Below are 23935 nucleotides of genomic sequence, written 5' to 3' on the forward strand. Positions count from 1 at the left end.
CCAGGTGCTCCGTATCATTTTTTGTTTGTTTGTTTGCTTTAGTTTAGCTTTGTTTTATTGATTGGTCATTCTCATTTCATAACATCAGCCTTAGACCAATAAATGTAACTCACATTTTTGTCTCAAAGGAAAAAAGACACCGATTTGGTGCATCAAAGGAAAAAAGACACCGATTTGGTGCATCGACAACTTAAGAACTTGTCAAATGCCATTGAGCCTTTGTTTTCTTTTTCTTTTGCAAAATTATGATTTCATTTGTCTTTCTTCTGGATCACTTGTATTGCTACTATTCCTAGGAAATGGTATCATTAATGGCATGCATATTAATGAAGATGCATTTGCTAACACATATTGTTGGAAATGTTACATAGGAAAACCATTCCCTCATCCTTTTATGACATTATACTTACTGGATTTCTTCTGCATATTAAGCCCTCTGTGGATATAGTTTAAAATAAGTGAGACACATCTGCCACCCTGATGCAGTCACCAATCTAATAAGAGAGGTACTAAATAAGTAAGAAATATTAGGATATGTCTTAGAATATAATGTGGTATGTGGAAATATAATTAAATGCCAACTCTATTAATGTTAAATGGGGTACTCTCCCCAAATACATATGTGACTGAGTGTGGCAGTACGTGGAGAAGGAAAAGTTGCTGGGTATATCTGTGCTGAGAAGATATTCATAAGGAATAGGACCATCAGAAAATGTTATATGATAACTCATAGCAGTCGTTGACTGTGGATATGATGCCAGTTTTTCAACTGAAGAAATTGAAGTTCAGAGAGATTAAGTACCCAAGAAGGTCCAGCACTAAGTGGTTTGGCCAAGATTTGGAGAGACAGCCTCATGTACCTGGAGGTGAAGATTGCACATTTCATAACCCTTAGGTCCAGCCTCTGTCACTTGCTGGCTTTGTGATTTGGGTATGTTGCTTAACCTCTGTGTGACTCAGTCTCTTTATCTACAAAATGGGTGTATGAGGAGTCTCTCCCTCTTACCTCACTTGAATTGCTGTAAATATTAGATTAGGCAATATTAGCCAAGAGCTTAGAATGTGGCTGGAATAAAACTAGATCCACATTAGTATTTGCTAAACAAAATTAATTTAAAATATGAATGTCAGGTCTGTGTGACTCCAAAACCTGTTGTTTTTATACTGCCCTGAGCTATCTCTCAGGGTACAGCTATGAGTACTAGGTTTATCCCTCTTTCCTTCTCTTTCCCACCCACTGCAGCCCTTTGAGGTCAAAAGAAGAGAGACAGAAGTACGGTGGAAATAAGAAAACATGAATTCGGGATCCCTGGGTGGCGCAGCGGTTTGGCACGGGCCTTTGGCCCAGGGAGCGATCCTGGAGACCCCGGATCGAATCCCACGTCGGGCTCCCGGTGCATGGAGCCTGCTTCTCCCTCTGCCTATGTCTCTGCCTCTCTCTCTCTCTCTCTCTCTGACTATCATAAATAAATAAAAATTAAAAAAAAATTAAAAAAAAAAAAAGAAAACATGATTCTCCATTCTGGTGTTATGGCTACCAGGCTTACTTTCTCAGAAAAAAAGGACTAATTTGAGTTTGTTTGCAGGGCAATTCAGACCAACTTATTGTTGCTCCAGGGCCTTCATGGAAAGAAAGAAAAAAGGAACAAAAACCTATTTATGCATGACATTTCATTTGGAGAAAAGATTTCTTCCATCCTCCAAATTATGTTTTTAGACAAAACAGTTGAGTTCATATAAACAATCCTAAGTCTCCTTTCCAGAGGGTGTATTAATCAAGGGTAGTAGTTGAATCATTTAGCAACTTTTAGAAAACAATTGAATAAACGAATGGCTATTTATTTTATTTTAAGATGTCTATTTAATTTAAAGTAAAAATATTTATTTTATTTTAATCAATACAAAATTTGTAACCACTAGGGGCAAAGGAAATGTCGTTGTGATAGCTTTGGATATGCCTAGAATTATGTTATACCATAGGGTGCAATTATATATTTGGTTACAAGAATTTTAATGGAAAATAGTCTCATTTTATCAACTAGACAAGGGAACTTCAAATAAATATCAGTTTGATCTCCTTAGTTATTTATAACCGCTAATAAAATAGATAAATCAACTGAGCCACTATCTCCTTGAAGTCCAGAAATGCTGTTTTCTAGATTAAAAAAAAAAAAAAGTTTGCTTATCAACACTCCAGAGAACAAATAAATCTTATGATTAATTCTTCATAAATAGCCTGATTTATAACATTCCCTAGGTGCAAAGTAAATCAAGCTGTAAAAATGCCTGCTCTGCAATAAACAGGTTGATGTTTTATCAAATGATGTTAAATATTTAAGAATTGGAAAAGTAGTTTAGACTGCATATATTTTATTTTAGTCCTTTTAGAGGTGTAACACCTTATTAAGATAGAGTTACCACTCTAAATCTAATCACTTGAATTTTATAGTAAATTGTTTTCTAAATCTATTTATGTGTAGTCCTTAATAAAACCATAACAAGTTTAATAAAAAAAAAATTTTAAGGTACCTGAGCATGTGCTTTTCAGGGAACAACTCAAGTGAGAGTCTTCACCTTTATAAATGAATTAAATTGATTTTCAATTTCATTGTTTCTCTGTATTTGTCATCTTCTGGAAAAGCTTAATTTCTCTAGCCCTTACACTATCTGACTTCTTGGTTGAGAATACCCAATCCTACAATTACACATCTTTGAATGGTACTTTAAATCTCTCTTGCATTGGAGAATAATTGTACATATTTTATGGTTTTGTGATAATTAAATACAATTCTACATGGTAAGCTCTTGAAAAAGTACTTGGCAAACACTCAAAAAATTAGGCATGGGCAGCCCGGGTGGCTCAGCGGTTTAGCGCTGCTTTCAGCCCAGGGCGTGATCCTGGAGTCCCGGGATTGAGTCCCACGTCGGGCTCCCTGCATGGAGCCTGCTTCTCCCTCTGCCTGTGTCTCTGCCTCTTTCTGTGTGTCTCTCATGAATAAATAAATAACATCTTTAAAAAAATAGGCATTATTGTTAATATTAAAATTTTAAAAATGTATATTAAAGCACCTGCTTTGGCACAAAATGGGCCTTTGAGAAATGTTTGTTTCTTCTTTTTCTTTTTAAAATTACTTATTTATTTATTGGTAAGGAAAAGTCATTTTTTTATTTATAAACTCTTCTTCCATGACGGCATTATGCTTTAAAAAAAATCAATACATAAATGTGACTCTTAAAGGAAATGAAGTTGGTTAACTGTTGCATACATTCAGCAAATACACCAGTGAACCTTTCTGTGACAAAAACTACTCATGTTTGGAATATGTAAAAAGGGATACTGCATGCACTATATCTCTTAGTCCAAGAACCTCACATCTTAAAGGGAGACAGTGTGCAAAATGGTATTAAACCTTTGCCAGCCATGGATAAAGTGTTATAATGGGAGTATTAGATAAATTTGGTGGAACCCAAAGCTCAGTGAGCTTTAATGTCAATGATAAATGTTTCTTAAGTACATTATCAATATCATTTAATTAATATTTGTGTTGGGACACCTGGGTGGCTCAGCGGTTGAGCATCTGACTTTGGCTCAGGGTGTGATCCCGTGGTCCTGGGATCGAGTCCCACATCAGGCTCCCTGCATGGAGCCTGTTTCTCATTCTGCCTGCGTATCTACCTCTCTCTCTCTCTCTCTGTGTGTGTCTCTCATGAGTAAATAAAATCTTTTAAACAATGATTAATATTTGTGTATTGATTGCTTACTTACTTCTACTTATATAAGGATTGGGGTTTTTGTTCCTTGTAATCCTAACAATCCAATTGTTGAAACAAGGGCTTTCAAATGATAAAGGTATATAGCATTGAGAGTGCAGTAATAATACAGATCATTAATATAAGTAATGTCAAATTGCAGTGGCATACAATTTCAAAGGAGGGAGAAGTCAATTAGGGTGGACACTTTCTGGAAAGGCCTTCTGGTGGAAAAAAAGGGCTTTACCTGGTTTTTGACACATAGGTAGAACTTAAGTACTTAGAGGCTACATCAGCTTTTCTAGGCTTGTGTCAAGTTTTTAGGTTTATGAAGGTATAGATATGAGAAAATGCAAACAGAGAGCACTTGGCTGACAGCTGACTGCTTTTTGGCTGTACAAAGGAAAGTTTTACAGGAGATTCAAGAGACAGCATATGAATTTTGAGGTTCCTTGATTACGGTGTATGGCAATTATCTCTGGTAAGCATAGGGGAAGCTTATAGTACCCTGCATATACTGGGTAGTCAATGAATAATTCAAAATAAAAGAACCTGTGCATGCTTGTATTTGTGCTTTCACAAATTGTATTTTGAAAATAGGAGGCACTAAACTAGACACCAGTTAGGAATTTAGCTAATAATGCAACAAGAAACAACCAAAAGTACTTAATGTATGTGGAGTTGAAAGAGACAGACTCAATAGCTTTATTCTAATAAACTGCAGTAATTCAAAAAGGCAAAATTACAGAGGACAGGTTTCAAAGTATCAGTACAATGAATACAGGTAACCACTGGTTCTTTGTCTCAGATCTCAGACAAGTACGGTGGAAGCAGGATAAACACATTGGACCTAGGAGCACAAGTCTTTAGGTTCTGACTTTTAATTCTCTACATAGTTTACTAATAGCATTTTGACAATATGTCAATAAGGCACTGTTTTTGTCCCAAGTCTCACTCTTATAATATACAACTGCTTCTACTTTCTTCCATCTCCCTTGGTCTTTATCCTGTGGGAATCCCTTTTTAAGATATCCATTATTAAATACCTGTAATTTCATAATCTTTATTTTCACAGACTCAATTATATATATATATTTGTGTTGTTCATAATTACAATTATAATGGCTATCTGATATTTTTTGACTTAATGACCTATAATTTACTGTCTTTCTATTGTTGGGTACTTGGGTTGTTTCCTTTTTTTCTTTTTACTGGTAGAGTTAATGCTGTAATTAATAATTGCATGCATATAGTTGTGTTCCTTTTTTGAATTATTTCCTTAGGATAAATTCTCAGGAGAGATATTACTAGGTCAAAGGTATAAAGGTTTTTATAGCTTTTCAGACAGGTTGCCAAATTGCTTTCCGAAAGGATTTTACTACATCAATTTATAATACCCCAGGTGCCTCTTCTGATAATAATGCATGTATTTCTACTCACTTACTATCCCATGCTATCCATTACAGGATTGTCTATGAGTATCCAAGCTGTGGATCATGTGGATTATTCTTTTTCCAACTCTATTCTCCCAAAGATAATCATGTCTTCTTTTGTTGCTTTAATACCATGAAGAAACTCCTGTTCCCACATATGGCACCCTGCAGAATGACCAATATCTAGGATTTTCCTTACAGCAGGCAGAGGATAATTGGGGCTTTTGCCTCATTGAGAGAAATTTCTGAAAAGGCTTTGCAGAGGGGAAAAAAAGGGATTAAGGCAAAATCAGTGACACTGAGTATTTGTTGAACTAACTAGGCTTTCTTGGCCTCCCAAGGATTTTATAACCCAATCTCGTATTTTATCTTTTCAATAAATTATTTATAAATCTGTGATTACTTCTGATTTTGTCCAGACTCTCCAATTCAGGAAAGCATTATCATTGCAGCATTTCCCCCTCAAACATATTAAGCACAAGGATCATTAAGATGCTCATTTGGTACAGACCTGGCCTCAAATTCTGATGCCACAGTCTACAAACCTTAAGGCTATGGAAAGTAATATGAATTCTCTGACCCTCGAATTCCGCAATCATTAAATGAGGATGGTATTAACTCCTACATTATCCTACTGCAATGAATGGATGAGATAACCCATGTAGAGTGTGCCCTTAGAGTACTCAGAATACAGTACACCCCCAATAAATATTAACTCTTAGAAGACAGTTAAATATGTTTTCTCCATTAAACTAGTTCAAATATACCAAACTCAGTGGTACAATCATCTAACATACTGATTCAAATATCCTGAGAGTATTTCTGAAACATTTTTGAGCCATGGGTGTATGAGAACATTTGTTGGAAGCTATCAATTCTCCCTCCTTAGAAAAATGCAGACTTTGCATTCAAACTCTCAACTGACTCCATTCACTTCAGGTTAAAGTCCTTGTTTTTATATATCTAATTACAAGTATGAGGAAACTAAGCCTCCAAAAACTTATGTAGTCTATTCAATATTGCATAATTATCTAAAATCATAAAGCAAATCAAAATAACTATGCCTGTTATTTTTCCCAAAAATTTATATTCAGAAGTGTCTCGTAGGAGCTGAGCTTCTTACCTGTTACCCCCCTAAGATGACAACTTTTTTCTGTATAAACAAAAACCGTCAAACAAAAAGTCATTTTTATGAAAACAGAATTTTTGGTCACTTTGCTCCTTTCTTTTCAAAGTCAACGATTGCATTTGCTAGACAATATAGAAATTTAACTACATTATGTTTTCTAATTCATATTTTCTAGCGTATCATTCCCCCCTGGCCTGTGATACAGACCAGGAAGCATCGACACATTTGATTATGTGGTATCAACCTCCAGGATCACTGACTCAGAGACAAATCACAAAACAGAATGACATTTCCCCATTCTTCATACTATCTAATTATATATAAAGCTCTGTACATCCTAATCTTTCAAAATTCAAAGATAAAAAATACACCTCATATTTCCTTAAAATCAGGGGGAAAGGTCTAAGGAAAATGTCTTAACTACAACTATTTAGGAGGTGGTAGGTCAGTAGATTTACAGTATTAGTAAGCCATGTACTTAAGACACTACTTCCTTTATCTAAAAATCCACTTTTCTGTCTATATGGTAAATAGATAATTGGTAAAGAATAGAGAATCTGGAAATAGGCCCCAGAACTCCTGTTACACATGTCAATATAGTTTATTGTATGATAAAGGTAATATGACTTGGTGACATTATTCTATAGGGGTCCAGATATGACTGGCTGCCTATTTACTTTCATATACATGTCAGTATAATTTAACATACTATAAATGTGATATTTTATTTGGTGGCCTTATTTCATAATAGTGCAGATAAGACTGACTGCCTATCTGGTAAGAATAGATCAGATCCTGTAGTGGATGCTATGATGTGCTTCCAGATTCCCCTTTTACCCCAGTTACTTATAGACAGTCCTGCCAATCTCCTTTGGAATTGCCCAATTGCTTAACTCAAATTATACCACCTACCCAAGGAAGCCTAGACCAATAACTGGAACAGCTCCTCACTGGAACTTTAAGGAACCATCCCAGTTTCGGAGCTTCCATGGATTTGAATGGAATCCTCATTGAGACATCATGGTGATCCATCCAGCTACTCTCTCAGCCCAATCCTACTTTCACAGGTGACAATCCCAGGAACACGTCATAATAAAATTTTTGCTCAATAAATCTCCATTTTGAGATAGTTTCACAGGGAACCAGCCTGTGACAGACTCCAATCTTAAATTGTATTTATCAATTCCATATGTAAAACTAAATAAACAATACAAATAAAAGTATGGTAAGGGAATCTAGGAGACTATATTTACCTATATAGTGATCGGAGATCACTTTCTTAATGAAGACGAAATCCAAGGGATTAAAAAGAAAAGATGGACATATATTAATAGATTAAAATTCTTCTGTATAAAAATTTTTGTTTAGTCCTTTTTTTCCTTTCATTCTTTTAAAGATCTGTTCCAAATGGTATTTTATGACATCACATACTAAGTACTCAATAAATATGTGTCTAATTAATGAGTAAGTAAACAGCAAAAAGTAGCAAAATAAATTCTAGAGATAAACATTTGTTTTTGAAGTATTTTTGATTCAGAGAACTCAATTTATAATATCCAAAAGCTCCTAAATTTTTACTAAAAATAAACAACCAATAGAAACATGTGTAAATGCAAAAGAGCAAAGAGGCAAACAAACGTCGCGGTTGTATGGAAAAAAATGCTAAAGCTCAATAAAATTCAAGGAAATATAAATCCTAATGGAATGAATTTTCAAACTTTTAAGCTGAAACTTTGGAACTTCATACCACGTGAAGATATAAGGATCTGAAATCCTATGGGAAAATCTGTGCTGATAGACCAGGCTAGGAAGAGAGTTGATGAACCCATATGAGCCCCTAAAATCCAAGTTTCACTTCCTCAGGGGGCTCCCACCATTTGTTTACCTTGCAAACTGGGAAAAACAAGCCAGTTAGCACAGTATGAATGCATGTCTAGGATATTCACCCACCATTCCAGTGCAAATTAGTATTCAGAATGAAGACAAACTTTCAAACATCATTTTCTTTAGAATGAACATAATCAAATGGTTAACACAGAGTTCCAATCATTTTGACTTCCTCATTTCTTGGCTGTTTGCTTATTTGTTTGGTTTTCCAGAAAACTGTGACAAAAATGACTTAAATTTTTACTGTAAGCTTTATAAATACAAATGATAAGCCTCTACGAGTTCTAAGAAAGCAGAGCTGGGGCGAGGTTGGGGGTGATAGTTTGTACCTGACACAAAGCAAACATTTTAATTATATCTAATCAGAAACAGATTTTGTTTTGAATTCCATTGTCAAATCCAGCAGTCTGCATTGAGGAATCTGCACAGAGGCACAAAAGATTTCTCCATTAGTCATTCAGGCTGCTTTGTTCATGTCACTGTGACCTTGCAGAGAACACAATATCCTCAGAGACTTTAAAATCGTGTTCTAGGTGAACCTCATAAATACATTAAGGCTATAATTCTACCCCATGTAAAAGACCCTGACTTTACTAAAATAAAGTAAAAGAATCTTATTTTGTTTTGTTATCTAGATGAGGGGGCGTGTGAGGATTTGGGGATTTTATTGCTTGCATCAAAGTCACTGGATTCAGACTATCAGCAACTCATTGCAAATACATAGGAAGAGTACTGTATTTTTTAAATAATTCTTTTAATTTTAGACAGAAAGACAATATGGAGAATCAAACAGGATGTTGGCAAGTATAACCTTTCATTTCCACATCTACCTTAGTGAATAGGTACTGTTCAGTTATTTCTAAAAAAGAAAAACAAATACATGTTTTATAAAGAGCTTCATTTTCAATCTCTGCAATAGGCTTACGGCCACACATTGCTTCAATTAAATGCTTAAATCCATGTCATGAGACCACTTCCAAGGTTTTTGAGATTATTGAGCTGCCAAACTCATATGAGAGCAGCAAGATTGGATCATGTTTTTTTTTTTTTTTTTTAATTTATTTACTTGGGAGAGAGAATGAGCGGGGGAGAAGCAGACAGAGAGGAACAAGCAGACTCCACACTGAACAAGGAGCCCAACATGGGGCTCGATCCCAGGACCCTGAGATCATGATCTGAGCAAAAATTAAGAGTTGGACACATAACTGAGTGATCCACCCAGGTGCCCCCCATGGTTTTATTCCAATCTCTATACCTTAAATAGAATTACATCAAGGTCTGTCTTATTTTTAGAAATATTAAACCTACATTTCACAAACATGGATGTTTGATTAAGAATTTGGATCTCTCTACGTTGGCATAATACATGTCACTATGGTGTTGAATTTCTTATACATGTAGGGAAATGGATCATTCAGTCTGAGCCAACATTCTGATCAGGCACTCTTCTCTCCAACACTCTGAAATTAGATGGCAAAAGATAAAAGAAATTAAATATTTCCTCAGATTGTAAGCAAATAGCCTGAAACTTGCAATGACTACCTAACAAAGAATTTTGGCTTGTAATTTTTCTTACTAAGCTGCTCAAGAAAATATTAAAGTTTCTGACTTGAGATCCATTTAGTTTATTTTTGTTTCATCTTGTTTTTTTTTTTTTTTTAATTCAATACTCATGGCCTGTATTTAAGGAACAAAAGGCCAACATGACTTATTTTTTTTCAACATGACTTATTTTTAATTCTCACACACATTTCCCCTAATAGTTACATTATTAAACTCTATCTGAGTTTTTTAAAGATTTATTTATTTTAGAGAGAGCGTGCAAACACACAAGCGAGCTCGGAGAGGGGCAGAGGGGGAGGAGAGAGAGAATCCCAAGCAGACTCCCCACGGAGTGTGGAGCCTCAAGTGGGACTCAATCTCACCACCCTGAGATCATGACCAGAGCCAAAACCAAGAGTCGGACCCCCAACTGACTGAGCCACATAGGTGCCTCTGAGTTTTATACATTAGACAGAGATATAGAAAAAATAAGTCTAAAAGAGCTTTTGGAAACAATAATTTTTAGAGATAAAATATAATGCTGGGATATATTTGGGAATAAAAGAGTACTTCTGTTCAGTTTGATACTCCAATTTTTCAACATAAAAGATACTGAAAAATTTCAGCACTTACCTTAAAGGCAAAATTTAAAAAAAATAGATAAAAATTTATCTAGACAAATTCTAATAATCTTTTGAAAAATAATTGAACATAGCTTTTTCCTTCTTATTCAGCTAACCATAGTTTACCTACTCATAACCATGTACTTTTACAGCAGATCTTAGTTTATGGTGGGAACTCTATTAACCTCTTTATGTGTATTATTTCATTTAAGCCCCTCAACCACCCTATGTAGTATGCATTTGTAGTAATTATAAGAAAGCTGACTACTTTAACAATCAAATCCCATAATCTCAGTCTCTTTATTAAAAGATCTTCCTTTTCCTCACTTGTAAAGTCCAATTAATCATAGTTTAGAGCATGAGAAGGTATCTTTTCCATATAGTCGTTCAAGGACTCAGGCTGAAGGAGGTAATACCACATACAAAATAAGTGACTTCCAATCATCACCATGAGGAACACAATCTGCCAATCAAGTGGAGGCAAGGACGTTTGGAAGATCATATGGGATGATTTTTGTTGGGCAGGCTTGAGAGTGGCACACATGATAGAACTCAATAATCTGGTTGTGTGTTCCTGAAGAAGGCTGGGAAATGTTGCCTAGCTCTGTGCCCAAGAGGAATGGGATGCTAGTAGATTTGGTGAGTAGGTAGTCAGTCTCAACTCCAGTATAGGTATATATTCTATCATACTGCTAAAGAAAGTTGAGGCCTTATTAAGTTTCAGCTCTTGCATATGATGACTTATAAGGCATATCTATTTAAGTTTCTTAATTTGTGAATAGCTTAGTTTATTACCTGAATAAATCATTTACATTCTGTAAATGTGCAGAATTTATGTGTTTATGTATGAAATTAAAAAGTCTATGCTTCTTGATATAGCACTTGGTTTGCATATAATAGATGCTCAAGAAATAGCTTGATTAAAAACTTTCCAAGTAAACTTTAATTTTATTTGGCAGTTGGTTAAATCCTTGTAGGTTTTCACAAACCAGATACATCAAGAATTAAGTGTGTAATAAGACTAATCAGAACAATCTTGGTTGAATGATGGCTCTATTTGGCAAGTTTAAACTGACTGACAATCAGAAATCAAGGAAAAGGTGACTCAGTGTAGCTAAAAGAAGTTCAAAATGTATCCAAGAGCCCCACATACTGTCTTTCCACCATTGCATGGGGAAAGGGACCAAGAAAGGTGCCAAGAGTCCAACAGTCATATATATATATATGATTCTTCTAAAAATTGAACCCCTTAAGAGATTATTAATTGTACTACCTGGATCTTGGGTGAGATCCAAGGTCTTGTCCTCTCTGAGGCTAAATTGAGTTTTAGCTATTCCTTTGACTTTGTGAACCATATTTTCAATGATTTTCTCTTTTGAATAATTTTGCTAGCATTTATGTTGTATTAAATTTAAAACAGTAGTAATAAATATCATATGCATCATCAGGGTATTTTTTTAATTCTATCTTTAGCTTCAGTGGCAGTTGAAAATTAAACTGTTAAGAATTTTAAGTTGGAGATCCTTGGGTGGCTCAGTGGTTTAGAGCCTGCCTTTGGCCCAGGGCGTGATCCTGGAGTCCTGGGATCGGGTCCCACATTGGGCCCCCTGCATGGAGCCTGCTTGTCCTCTGCCTGTGTCTCTGCATCTCTCTCTCTGTCTCTCATGAATAAATAAATAAAATCTTAGAAAAAAAAAAGAATATTAAGTCTATTTGGTCACCCAGGGAATAAAGCGTAAGAGAGCTAAAATTGTCCTTTTTATCAAAAAACAATCAAATGTGGCTTTTTTCCATGCCTACCATAGCCATGGCTTGTGGACCGCAGAAACATCTGAAGTGTGTAGCAACAACAAAGCACTAGATGTTAGATGAAATGACCATGTTTGCTCTTCATCCATCTGCCAGTCCCCCTAAGTTGAGAGAATGTCTCCTCCTCATCATTCTCCTAAGAAACAGACTTGAGTATGCCCTGACAGATGAAGAAAAAAGATCTGCATGCAACAGTTCATGACGACTGATGGCAAGGTCTGACCTGATGTAACCTACCCTGCCAGTTTTATGGATGCCATCAGGATTGACAAGACTGTAGAAGATTTCCATCTGATTTATGACACCAAGTGCTACTTTGTTGTTCATCATATTACACCTGAGAAGGTTAAGTGCAAGTCATGAAAGGTGAGAAAGTTCTTTGTGGGCACAAAAGGGATCCCTCATCTGTCGACTGATTCACTATTCGGATTGATTTTGAGACTGGCAAAATGACCAGTTTCATCCAACTTGACATTGAGAACCTGTGTATGGTGACTGGAGGGTGCTAACCTGGGAAGAGCTGGTATGACCACCAACAGAGAGACATTCTGATTCTCTGGATGTGTTTCATGTGAAAGATGCTAATGCTCTCCAACGTTTTTATTAGTGGTGAATGAATGTAACAAATCATGGATTTCTCTTCCTCAAGGAAAAGAATATCCACTTCACCATTATTGAAGAGAGAGTCAAGAGTGAGTGAAATGATTGGAAAGGTCTTTGTATTTAATTAAAGATAATATAGCATGATTTTTAAATGTATGTCCAATTAGTATAACATCTGGCTGTTGTTCTAAGTGATTCTTTAATCAGCTCCAGTGACCCAATTACCAATGAAAAGAAGTGCGTATAGCCGATGACTTGTTGGCCATCACTTGCTCTCTGTCTGCCATCTATCTAATGAATTTAACTTTTTCTAGTGACAAAATTCATTCTGAATTTCATTGGGCTTTCAGATCCTTACACTTCACAAGGCAATTTTGCTCAATCTTGTTCAGAATAGAAACAGTCTGAGCCAGGGAAGGCAGGAAAGGTACATTTTTACAAGGTCTTGGGGGACAGAATCTAAGATTTTTGTTAGTTTAAAATCTTTGGGCCTTGTATTCTAATTTTTAAATTAATATAGATTCTCAGGTCCATGTTTGTTTTTTATTATTGTTGTTGCTCTTACTATTTCTAAATGACCTTGGACAATGTTTCTACGCTGGAACATGTATATTGCTTACCATATGACATTGAGAAGTCCTAGCATATTACCATGTTCTTCTGAGGGCACTGATGACATGTTTGTGAAGCAAGTCTCAGTGTTGTCACTGATGATAACCTTTAAGTTTTCACCATTGGGATAGATCATTACCATTAACTCCTTGCCATCATCACTCATCTCATTGTCATATTTAAGCCATATTGTCAGCACATACACATACTTCTTTCTGATATATAGATCAAACCTCACCTAGAGATCATTTCCATTGTTAAAATCAAATGAAATTCATTAGTTTGTTCATTTATTAAAGAATTGAGTAACTGTAATTAATTGGGAGTCTGTAATTAGAACTGGGGAACCTGTTCTGGACTTGATATCAGCTCAAGAATGAGATCAGAGCTAATCCGTAATTTAACAATGCTACAGGCTCTACCCCATATGATGTTTCCATATAATCTCCACAGGCCTAACCAGTGACAATATGTGCTACTTTTGCTTTGCACATTCCATTGTTCCTGTCACTGGTATAGAGGATCATTCTGATACAGCATAGTTATCAGCTGCTCTATTGAGAAAAGGAGGGATTGGAACCCTCCACCTAGATGTCAATATCTAATTATGATAGGAAGATATCTCAAAAGACAAATAACGGACAAAACTCCTTTTCCCCAGGGATGTGGGCTGATACTGGGAAGGCACCACAAAGTGTTGTGATGGATAAAGAATTTCTTTATATGTAAACTGCTGTTGCTACTTCTTTCTTCCTCTTCCACCTCGTCCTTCTCCTCCCTCTCCTCCCTTTTCCTGTCCTTCTTTTCTTTTTCCTTCTCCTTTTTTCTTTTCTAGGCAATACCAAAGGCTATTTCTAGGGTGTACCCCCATGAGGTCCCATTTGGCAAAACAGAAAAAAAAAAAAGAACTAACTTTGCCAGATTGAACTCTGTTACAACCGTAACCTAACCCAGGATCCTAAAGATTGCCAGTTGTTGAAAAAAGTGGTGTTGGCACCTGCTAATATTTATTTTGTTACACAAAGGTGATCTTTTTAATTTCTGTATTTCTAGTCCCAATCTCACATATGTGTACTTCATACTTGATGTGCTCAAACTAAGTTTGCACTGGGCTTTTCCCACAATCACTGCCTCCCCCACCCCCAATTTTCTTTTCTTGCCTTCGTCAGTGATAACATCATCTCTACTATCTTTACTCACACCCTTGCAGCTGCCTAGATGCTTCTATCCCCTCACCCTCCTGCTATATCTATGCAGTTCTGAATCTTCTACTTCTCTCCTCTCAATTCCTATCAAGTTGTGTTCTTTATTCATTACCCAAGTACCCCTTCCTTCTCTAAATAATCCTTTGGCTCCAGAAGTGACCATTTCCAGACAAGAGTATTGAAATAGATTGCAAAGTGGTTTTGTTGGTGTTAGGCTTCATGTCTCTCCAAACGGTATTCTATTCTGCTCCTAGAACAGAGCTTCTGAGGTAAATATGATCATGATAATTTCTACTAAAATTATCTCGATTCCCCTTCTCTTAAAAAATGAAGTCCTTGCTTTTTATGATGCAATGTTCAATTTTCTGTCCATCTCTGAAGCCTTATTTGGAAATTCTTTTTCAATGTCCTGACACCAAGCCATACTCAGTCACCTTTAGTTCCAAGAATATGGACATATTGAGGTTAAAATGCCCATGAAAGGTGTAACCTGGAGCTATAGTTCAGAGCTCTTATTTGCATAACTAAGTACCATACAAATTAAGAATCCAATCCTATAACCACTGATCATATTTCACACTTTTTTGCCTGGGTACTGAGTTATTTAGGTGTGCACCTAGAATATTCTCCTTTAGCTCCTGGGAACATACCTACTTAACCTTCAGCATCTATCAAGTGCCATATCTGAACTCATGAAGGATATTTTTTTCTTTTGCCATAACTTACAGCTATTTCTGTTATAGAGTTTTCTCCCACATGCTTGCATTGTGATACTTTATATATCAGTTACCTATACAACATAGTGAAGTGATAGAGGACTGAAATCTTATGTTTTTTTAAAAAATATTTTATTTATATATTTGAGAGAGAGAAAGAGCAGGAGCAGGGGGTAACAGCAAAGGGCAAAGGCAGAAGCAGGTTCCCTGTTGAACAGGGAACCTGATGCGGGGCTTGATCCCAGGGCCCTGAGATCATGACCTGAGCCGAAGGCAGACACTTAACCGACTGAGCCAAACAGGTACCCTCTGAAATTTCATCTTATTCATCTGTATTTATCAAATATAAATTTTTACAGAATAAAATGTGTCCCATATATACATAATGAATGAATAAATAAAATAATTAAAGTGCAAGAGGGATAGATATTATATTCATGGAGCATGTTCTTATGTGAGTAGATGAATCTGTAGAGATTGGAACTATTTATGCACCATAATATCTTTGTGAAGGAACTTTCTACCAAATATCTTAAATGTAGATATATCTTGACATTTGACAAGAGATAAACAACTTTAATAATACTGGTGTTTTGAAATGTCTAAAATATATTATTTCTGCATTTTCATCACAAAAAAAAGGGTTATATTTGTGAGTGGCAGGTTTTTTCTTGGGTTATGCCATTCTTCCAAGCCTTTCTACAATCTAATAAATAAAACCATTGTAATACTCTTTAATGTTAAATTTTGATTGTCTTAATTTCTTTCATCTTAATCTTTATTGCACTTTTCTCAAAATCTTTCAAGGGGTTACCAGGTTAGTGTAAAATCCAAAGTTCTTACCAGCTATACACAATCTGGCTACTCATTACTCTGATTCCTGTTTCTCCCAATCTCTTCCTGCTCATAGCCCAGTCATATATGCTCCTTGCTTTTCTCTGAAAGTGACAATCTCTCTCTTATTTCAGGGTTTTGATGTCCTTTCTGCCTAGAACACTGTCTCCAGAGAGGCTCCTGACTCATGCCCTTGCTTACTTCAGGTCCTGGCACTGCATCAGAGGCTTTCCCTGATTGCAATGGATAGAAGCTCCACTCCCATTCCTCATCATTCATCGTCCTTTGCCCTGTTGTCACCACCTGACATATCATGTGCAGATTGAATTTCTTATTTTATGTACCTGCCCAACTACAATGGAAGTCCCATGGGAATGGAAACTTTGCTTTATTCACTGGTGAATTTCTATCACTTAAAATAGTACTGGAAGATGAGACATTTAATATTGTTGAATTAATGAATTAATACTTTTATAAAGTTTATGTCATGAAAATATTTTAAAACTACTTAACCTTTCATTTTAAAATTATTACATACAAAAGTTGTGAAGGTAGTATAGAGCGATCCCACGTACTCCTCGACCATTCTCTCCATATCCAATGAATCTTAAATAATTATAGTGCAAGATCAAAAATAAGATTATTGGCATTGATATGTGTGCATAGTTCTGCATCATTTTATCAAATGTATATATTGACTGCAATCATCTTAACTAACACATGGGATTATTCCATCACCACAGACACCTTCCTTACATTACCCCTTAATAGTTACACACATTCTTCCACCTCTGTTTATTCCTAACCCCTAGCAAACACTGATATGCTTTGCATCTCCATAGTCTTTATGGAAATTTCGAGGGTATTATGGAAATAAAATCATAGATAATATGACCCGTTGAGATTGGCCTTTTTCACTGAGCATAATGTCCCTGAGATCCATCCACATTGTAGTGTGTATCAATAGCTAGCTCATTTATTTTTTCTTGCTAAGTAATAGTCCATGATATGGATGCACCACAGTCTAATCATTTGCCTACTGAGAGTCATTGAGTCATTACTAGTTTTGGTTGTTACCAAAAAAAAAAAAAAAAAAAAAAAAAGGTCATTTTTGAAAAAAAGAATACAGGCTTTTTTATAGGCACAAACTTCTGATTTTTTAGATAAAAGTCCAGGAAAGCAACCACTGAGTTTATTGTAATTGTATTTTCATTCTTAACAGCAATGAATAAATATAGACCCAGTTTTTCTGTATTGTCATCAGTATTTGTCTGGTGAAAATTGTGTATTGTCACCAAAATATATACATTCTGTTTTAATAGGTATGTGGTAAATATCTCTTTTCCCTAATGATTAGTGATGTTAAACATATGTTAATATAATTATTTGTTATTTTGTTAATTATCTGTTTCCTTTAAAAAATTTTTTTATTTATTTATTCATGACAGACACACACACAGAGAGAGAGAGAGAGAGAGAGAGGCAGAGACACAGGCAGAGGGAGTAGCAGGCTCCATGCAGGGAACCTGACATGGGACTCGATCCCAGGTCTCCAGGATCACACCCCGGGCTGAAGGCGGCACTAAACCGCTGGGCCACCAGGGCTGCCCTCTGTTTTCTAATTGAATGGTTTTTGTTGTTTTCTTTCTAACTGTTGGATATGGGGAGTTCTTTATATATTTTAGATATGAGTCCTTTGCCAGCTATGTGGTTAACAACTATTTTCTTCCCAGTTCATCTTTTAATTCACATAACAGGATTTCTCACAATTATGATGAAGTCTAATTAATTGATATTTATTTCTTTTATGGATTGAGTTTGATGGCATGTCTAAGAACCTTTCATCATGCGTTAAGGCCTGAAAATTCCCTTTTATGTTATCTTCTTAAAGTTTTATAGTTTTATATTTTACATTTAAATCCATAATACATTTTAGGTTAATTTTGTATGAACTGTGAAGTTAGGCTTTATATAAGATGTGAGGTCCACTTTTTTGTTTGTTTATAGAAGCTCAGTTTTTCCAGCACCACTTATTGGAAAGGCTATGCATTTCCTCTGATGAATTGCCCTTGATCCATTGTGAAAAATTTATTGAACATATTTGTATGAATCTATTTCTGGATTCTCTCTTCTGTTCTATTGGTCTATATGTCTATCCCTCTACAAATGGCACATAGTTTAGGTAATTATAGCTCTATAATAAATCTTGAATTCAAGCAGAATAATTTCTCCCTCTTTATTCTTTTTCTTCAGAATTACTTTAGCTGTTTTAGTTACTTTGCCTTTCCATACAACTTCAGAATAATCTCATTTATATTTGCAAAAAATCTTATGGAGATTTGATCGGCAGTGCATCAAACGTGCATATCAATTGGGGTAGAACTGGCTATGCTCAGACTTTCAAACCATGAAAATGAAATGTTTCTCATTTATTTGGATTTTATTTGTTCTTTATCCATCAGTATTTTGTTGTCAGCAGCATAAAAGTCCTGTACGTATTTTATTAGATTTACACCTAAGCATTTTAGTTTTTGAACTATTGTAAGTGTAGTATGTTTTTAATTTGGGTTTTTGTATATTTGTTGCTATGATATAGAAATGTAGTTGATTTTTTTCAGTCTATATTGTTTCTTGTGAACTTTCTGAACTCACTTAATACTGGAAAATTTTGTAAATTCCTTAGGATAGTCTACATAAGCTATCAAATGATCTGCTACATAGAATTAATTAATTAGTTTCCTACCCACATGCTTTGCATGCTGTGCTTTGTTGTTGTTGTTGTTGTTGTTGTCTTGGCCTTTTAATTTGCTGGCCAGAGCTGCTGGTACAATAGTGAATGGCAGTGGTGAGAGCATATATATGCTTTGTTGCTGATTTTATGAGGAGAGTATTCAGTAATTGGAAATTATGACATAACCTGTAGGTTTTGGAGATGTTTCTATCCAGTTGAGGAAATACTCTATTCAATATCATACTGAAATCCATGGGCTGAAAATCAATATTGATTTGAAAGGAAAACAACAAGTTTGAAGTGCAGAAATAAAACTACTTTTATTCACCAAGGAAAAAAATTGTGTATGTAGAAAACTCCAATGAGGGATCCCTGGGTGGCGCAGCGGTTTGGCGCCTGCCTTTGGCCCGGGGCGCGATCCTGGAGACCCGGGATCGAATCCCACGTCGGGCTTCCTGCATGGAGCCTGCTCCTCCCTCTGCCTGTGTTTCTGCCTCTCTGTCTCTCTCTGTATGACTATCATGAATAAATAAATAAAATCTTAAAAAAAAAAGAAAAAAGAAAACTCCAATGAATTCATGTAAATAGTCCTTGAATTAATGAGTATAACAAAGTTGCAGGATAAAGGACACTATATAAAAGTCCATTACTTCCCTGTACACAGGTGTTCAACAAATGAAATTTGAAATAAAAAAAAACATTTAGAATAATGCCAAAATTGAAATACTTAAGTATAAATATATCGAAATTTATAGATGGCATGCTTGGATAAAACTAAAAACACTGATGAAGTGATCATAGATGATCTCTATAAATGGAGAAATATTCCATGTTCATGGATTGTAAGTCTTAGTATTGGTAAAATGTCAACTCTTCCCATCTTGATTCATAGAATGAGTGAAGCCTCAAACAAAATCCCTGCAACCTATTTTGTAGGTATAAACAAACTAATTCTGAAATGTATATGGAAAGGCAAAGAACCTGAGATAGCAAGCACAATGCTGGAAAAGAACAAAGTTGAAGGACTTAAAGTACTCAATTTCAAGACATACTATAAAACTACAATAATCAAGACAGAGTGGTACTGTTGAATCAATACACACTTAATTGATGGAATCCAACAAATAGACCCAAGCAAATGTATTCAAATGATTTTTGACAGAGGCAGCAAAGGCAATTCAATAGAGAAAGGATAGTTATTTTCAAATAGTGGTGGAACTACTGGAGGTCCACATGCAAAAAAGAAGAAGAGGAAGAAGAAGAGGAAGAGGAAGAGGAGGAAGAAAAGAAGAAGAAAGAAGAAAAAGAATCAAAGAAGAAGAATACTAGAATAAGAATCAAGAAGACGAAGAAGAAGAATACTGCACCGCACGCCTAAGAAGACGCATGACAGCATACCGCTATCATGAACACGACGCTCACATCCCCTCCACATAACACACACAGCACACAGACAGACACAAGAAAAACACACCAAAACAAGAAAAAAGAAAAGAAAAGAAAAGAAAAAGGAGGAAAGAAGAAGAAGAACTTCGACATGGCTTTTGCACATTCTGCAAAAATTAACTGGATCACATATGTAAATTTAAAAACTAAATGGTTTAGAAAAAACTTAAGATAAAAATCTGATGACTTTGGATATGGCAGTGAGTTGTTAGATACAAAAAATCACTAATCATTAAATAAGGAATTGATAATTGAGACTTTATTAGATTTAAACATTCACATCCACGTAAGACACTGTTTTGAGAATCAGAAGATAAGTCACAGCCTAGGAGAAAATATTAACAAAATGTAGACCTGGAACAGTAACTGAAATATATAAAGATCTCTTAAACCCAACAATAAGAAAACACACAATCCAGTTTAATATGTGAGTAAGATATCTGAACAGATACTTCACCAAAGATGATATACAGATACCAATCATGTGAAAAAAATGTTCAATATCATTTGTCATTAGAGAAAATCACATCAGCAGAACAATGAAATGCCATAATGTACCTATTGGAATGGCTTAAATCACAAACTTGACAATAATAATTCCTGGCAAAGATGTAGAACAAAAAGAACTCTCATTCCTGGTGCAACTCCCATTTCTGGTAAAATGCAAAAATGGGACAGTCACTTTGGAAAAGAGTTTGGCAGTTTCTTACATGATGAAACATAATTATGATCCAGAAATTATCCTCTTAAGTTTCTACTTAATGGTCTGAAAACTTATGCTCAAACAAAATCCTATACACAAATGTTTATAGCAGTTTTACTCAAAATGGTTTTCAGAAAACCAAACCAAAACCAAAATGGTTTTCAGTAAGTAAATGAATAAACAAACTGGGATATATCCATGTAATAGAATACATTTTAGTAATAAAAAATAAATGAGCTACCAAGCTATTCAAAAACATGGATGAATCCTAAAAGCATGTTGCTAAACTAAAGAAATCAGAAAGAAAGGACTTAAAATACACACTATATATAATATAGCTTTACAGGATGTAATGTATACTGTATACTATATGATTTCATTTATGTGACATTCTGGGAGAGATGAAAGTATAGAAACAATAAACATATCAGAGGTTGCCAGGGCTCTAGGGAAGAGGGATAGTTGAATATAGGAGACTTTTTAAGGTAGTGAAACTATTTTGTAGGGTAACATTCCACTGGGCACATGAAACTAGGCATTTGTGCAGCAAAAAAAAAAAAATGAACCTTAATATATAATATTTAAAATGCCACTTAGCATGTCAGGAAATTCCAGGATGAAAGTTACTGTGACAAAAATATGGAATTATGTTACAAATGTATCAAATAACTTCTCAGAAGAGGTTAGGGGAAAAGATAGTAAGTAGCTTTGAAAATGAATGGAGACTAAAACAAAAACTAAAGAAAATGTGTATAAGCAAGGAACTTAATTTGGTAAAGTTGTTTCCCATGGAGATATCAGTTAGCATTTTTGAAACATTATACATTTATTCTGGAAGTAAACCATTAACTAAATGGAAGTTGAATGGTGGGAGTCAATTTTCTCATGCTAGAGTGGAAGTTACAGATGAACAAGGGAAGGAAGCTAAAATGAGCCATGTGTTAATGAGTTAGAGTTAGAGATATCAGTATAAATATATTTAGCTTAATAGAAATACAGATAAATACATACAGAAATACTTACAGATTTGCAAAGTACATAAGATAGTATAAGTGCTTATATTTCCTGGCTCTTCCAGCTAAAAGGGCCTAACAACAACTATATCCCAAGAACAATGAACATACATGGTGCCCACATCTTTGTTTCCAACACCTTTCTCAACAACAACAAAAAAAACTGGGGAATTTGAGAAATGGCTGATTCTAGGGCTAAGTCAGAGAATCTATGAGATGAGCTGGGTCCTAAAAATGACGTGCCAAAAAATGAACTGCTTAAAAAATAACTGAATGGGGATATGTCAAAGGGACATAGGAGCTAGTGGAAAGAGCTTCCAATGGCCAAGGCTGGAACAATTTTAGCAAGAAAATGAATAAATCAGTGCTGGATTACAGACAATGCAAAAGTAAATAGCCATGAGTCTAGACCAATTATTTAATTATATGGGAAAAATAAATAAATGAGAGAAAGTAAATCTCCTATGCAGGAGAATTCTAAGTAATGTATGTGGATACTCTGCACTCAAGGAGACCCCCTCACCTACTTCCTACCCTTTTAAGTGTAGGCTTCACATAGTGACTTTTTTCTAAAGAGTGCAATATAGAAAGAGATAAAAGAGTAACTTTAATATGAGAGATATGACAAACTATACTTCAGTCAGGAGATCAAGGTTAACTCAACAAGGATAAGTTGAGTTAATAGTACATACCCTTGATATGTCATGATGTGAATGGCACGTATTTTTGTGGTCTTATTCCCCACATACAGCAGCCTAATCATCAGAACCACAACAGACAAATCCCAATCGAGGGACATTCTACAAAATATCCCACCAGTATTTCTCAAAACTGTCAAGGTCATCAAAAGTAAGGAAAATTCTAGCTTTGCATGATGACAGATGGTAGCTACATAGCATAGCATGATGTATACAGAAGTTGAATCACTATTTGTGCCCCTGACACTAATATAGCATCGTGTGCTGACCATACTCAAAGTTGAAAATTTTTTAAATTAAAGTAAGTTAAATCTAAAAAAAAAAAAAAAAAAACAAGTAAAGTCCTAGAAACTGTCACAGTGAAGGAAAGCCTAAGGAGGCATGATCACAATGAGCAAATGTAATGTGATATCTGGATGAACAGAAGAAGACATCAAGTAAAGTACTAGGGAAATCTGAATAAACTATAGTGAATAGCAATGCATCAATATTTTTTTTTAATTTTTATTTACCTATGATAGTCACACAGAGAGAGAGAGAGAGAGAGAGAGAGAGAGAGAGGCAGAGAGAGAAGCAGGCTCCATGCACCGGGAGCCTGACGTGGGATTCGATCCCAGGTCCCCAGGATCGCGCCCTGGGCCAAAGGCAGGCGCTAAACCGCTGCGCTACCCAGGGATCCCGCAATGCATCAATATTGATTCATAATTTATGACCAATGTCTAATACTAATGTAATGTATTAGTAATAGAGAAAACTGGGTGTGAAGTATGTGGGAACCCTGTACTCTCTTTGCAAGTTTTAAATAAATCTAAAACTATTCTTCAAAAATTGTATTTAAAAGAGCTAGCATTCTCTTCCAAAAACCTTAAATGTTTGAGGCTAAAAAAATACTTATGTGTCTTGTAGGTAGCACACTAATTAAGAATCATCCCTTCTATCATTGAATTATATATTCTTATTTTTTCCATCAACATGTGACTTAGAGCTCCCTGGTCATTTAACCAGCTCACTTGCTTATGCAAACTATGTTGTCACCTTCAACTTGTGGCTATAACTAATGGAAAAATAAAGTGAAATGCCTGAGCCAAATATTTCTAGGAGGAAAAAAAATCAATAAGTGTTAGGATACCAAACTGTAATCAATTTCCTTAGATGGTAATTGATTTCCAAGGTAGTAGTATTTCCCAGGTGGTAAAATTTG

General features: G+C 35.3%; 1 pseudogene; it reads left to right on the forward strand.

The window, feature by feature from the left end:
• Positions 1–12171: 12171 nt before the first annotated feature.
• LOC111092320 overlaps positions 12172–23935 on the forward strand; it is a 31535-nt pseudogene continuing 19771 nt past the window's right edge.

The sequence above is a fragment of the Canis lupus genome, chromosome 25, assembly GCF_011100685.1.
Source record: "Canis lupus familiaris isolate Mischka breed German Shepherd chromosome 25, alternate assembly UU_Cfam_GSD_1.0, whole genome shotgun sequence".
Lineage (NCBI taxonomy): Eukaryota > Metazoa > Chordata > Mammalia > Carnivora > Canidae > Canis > Canis lupus.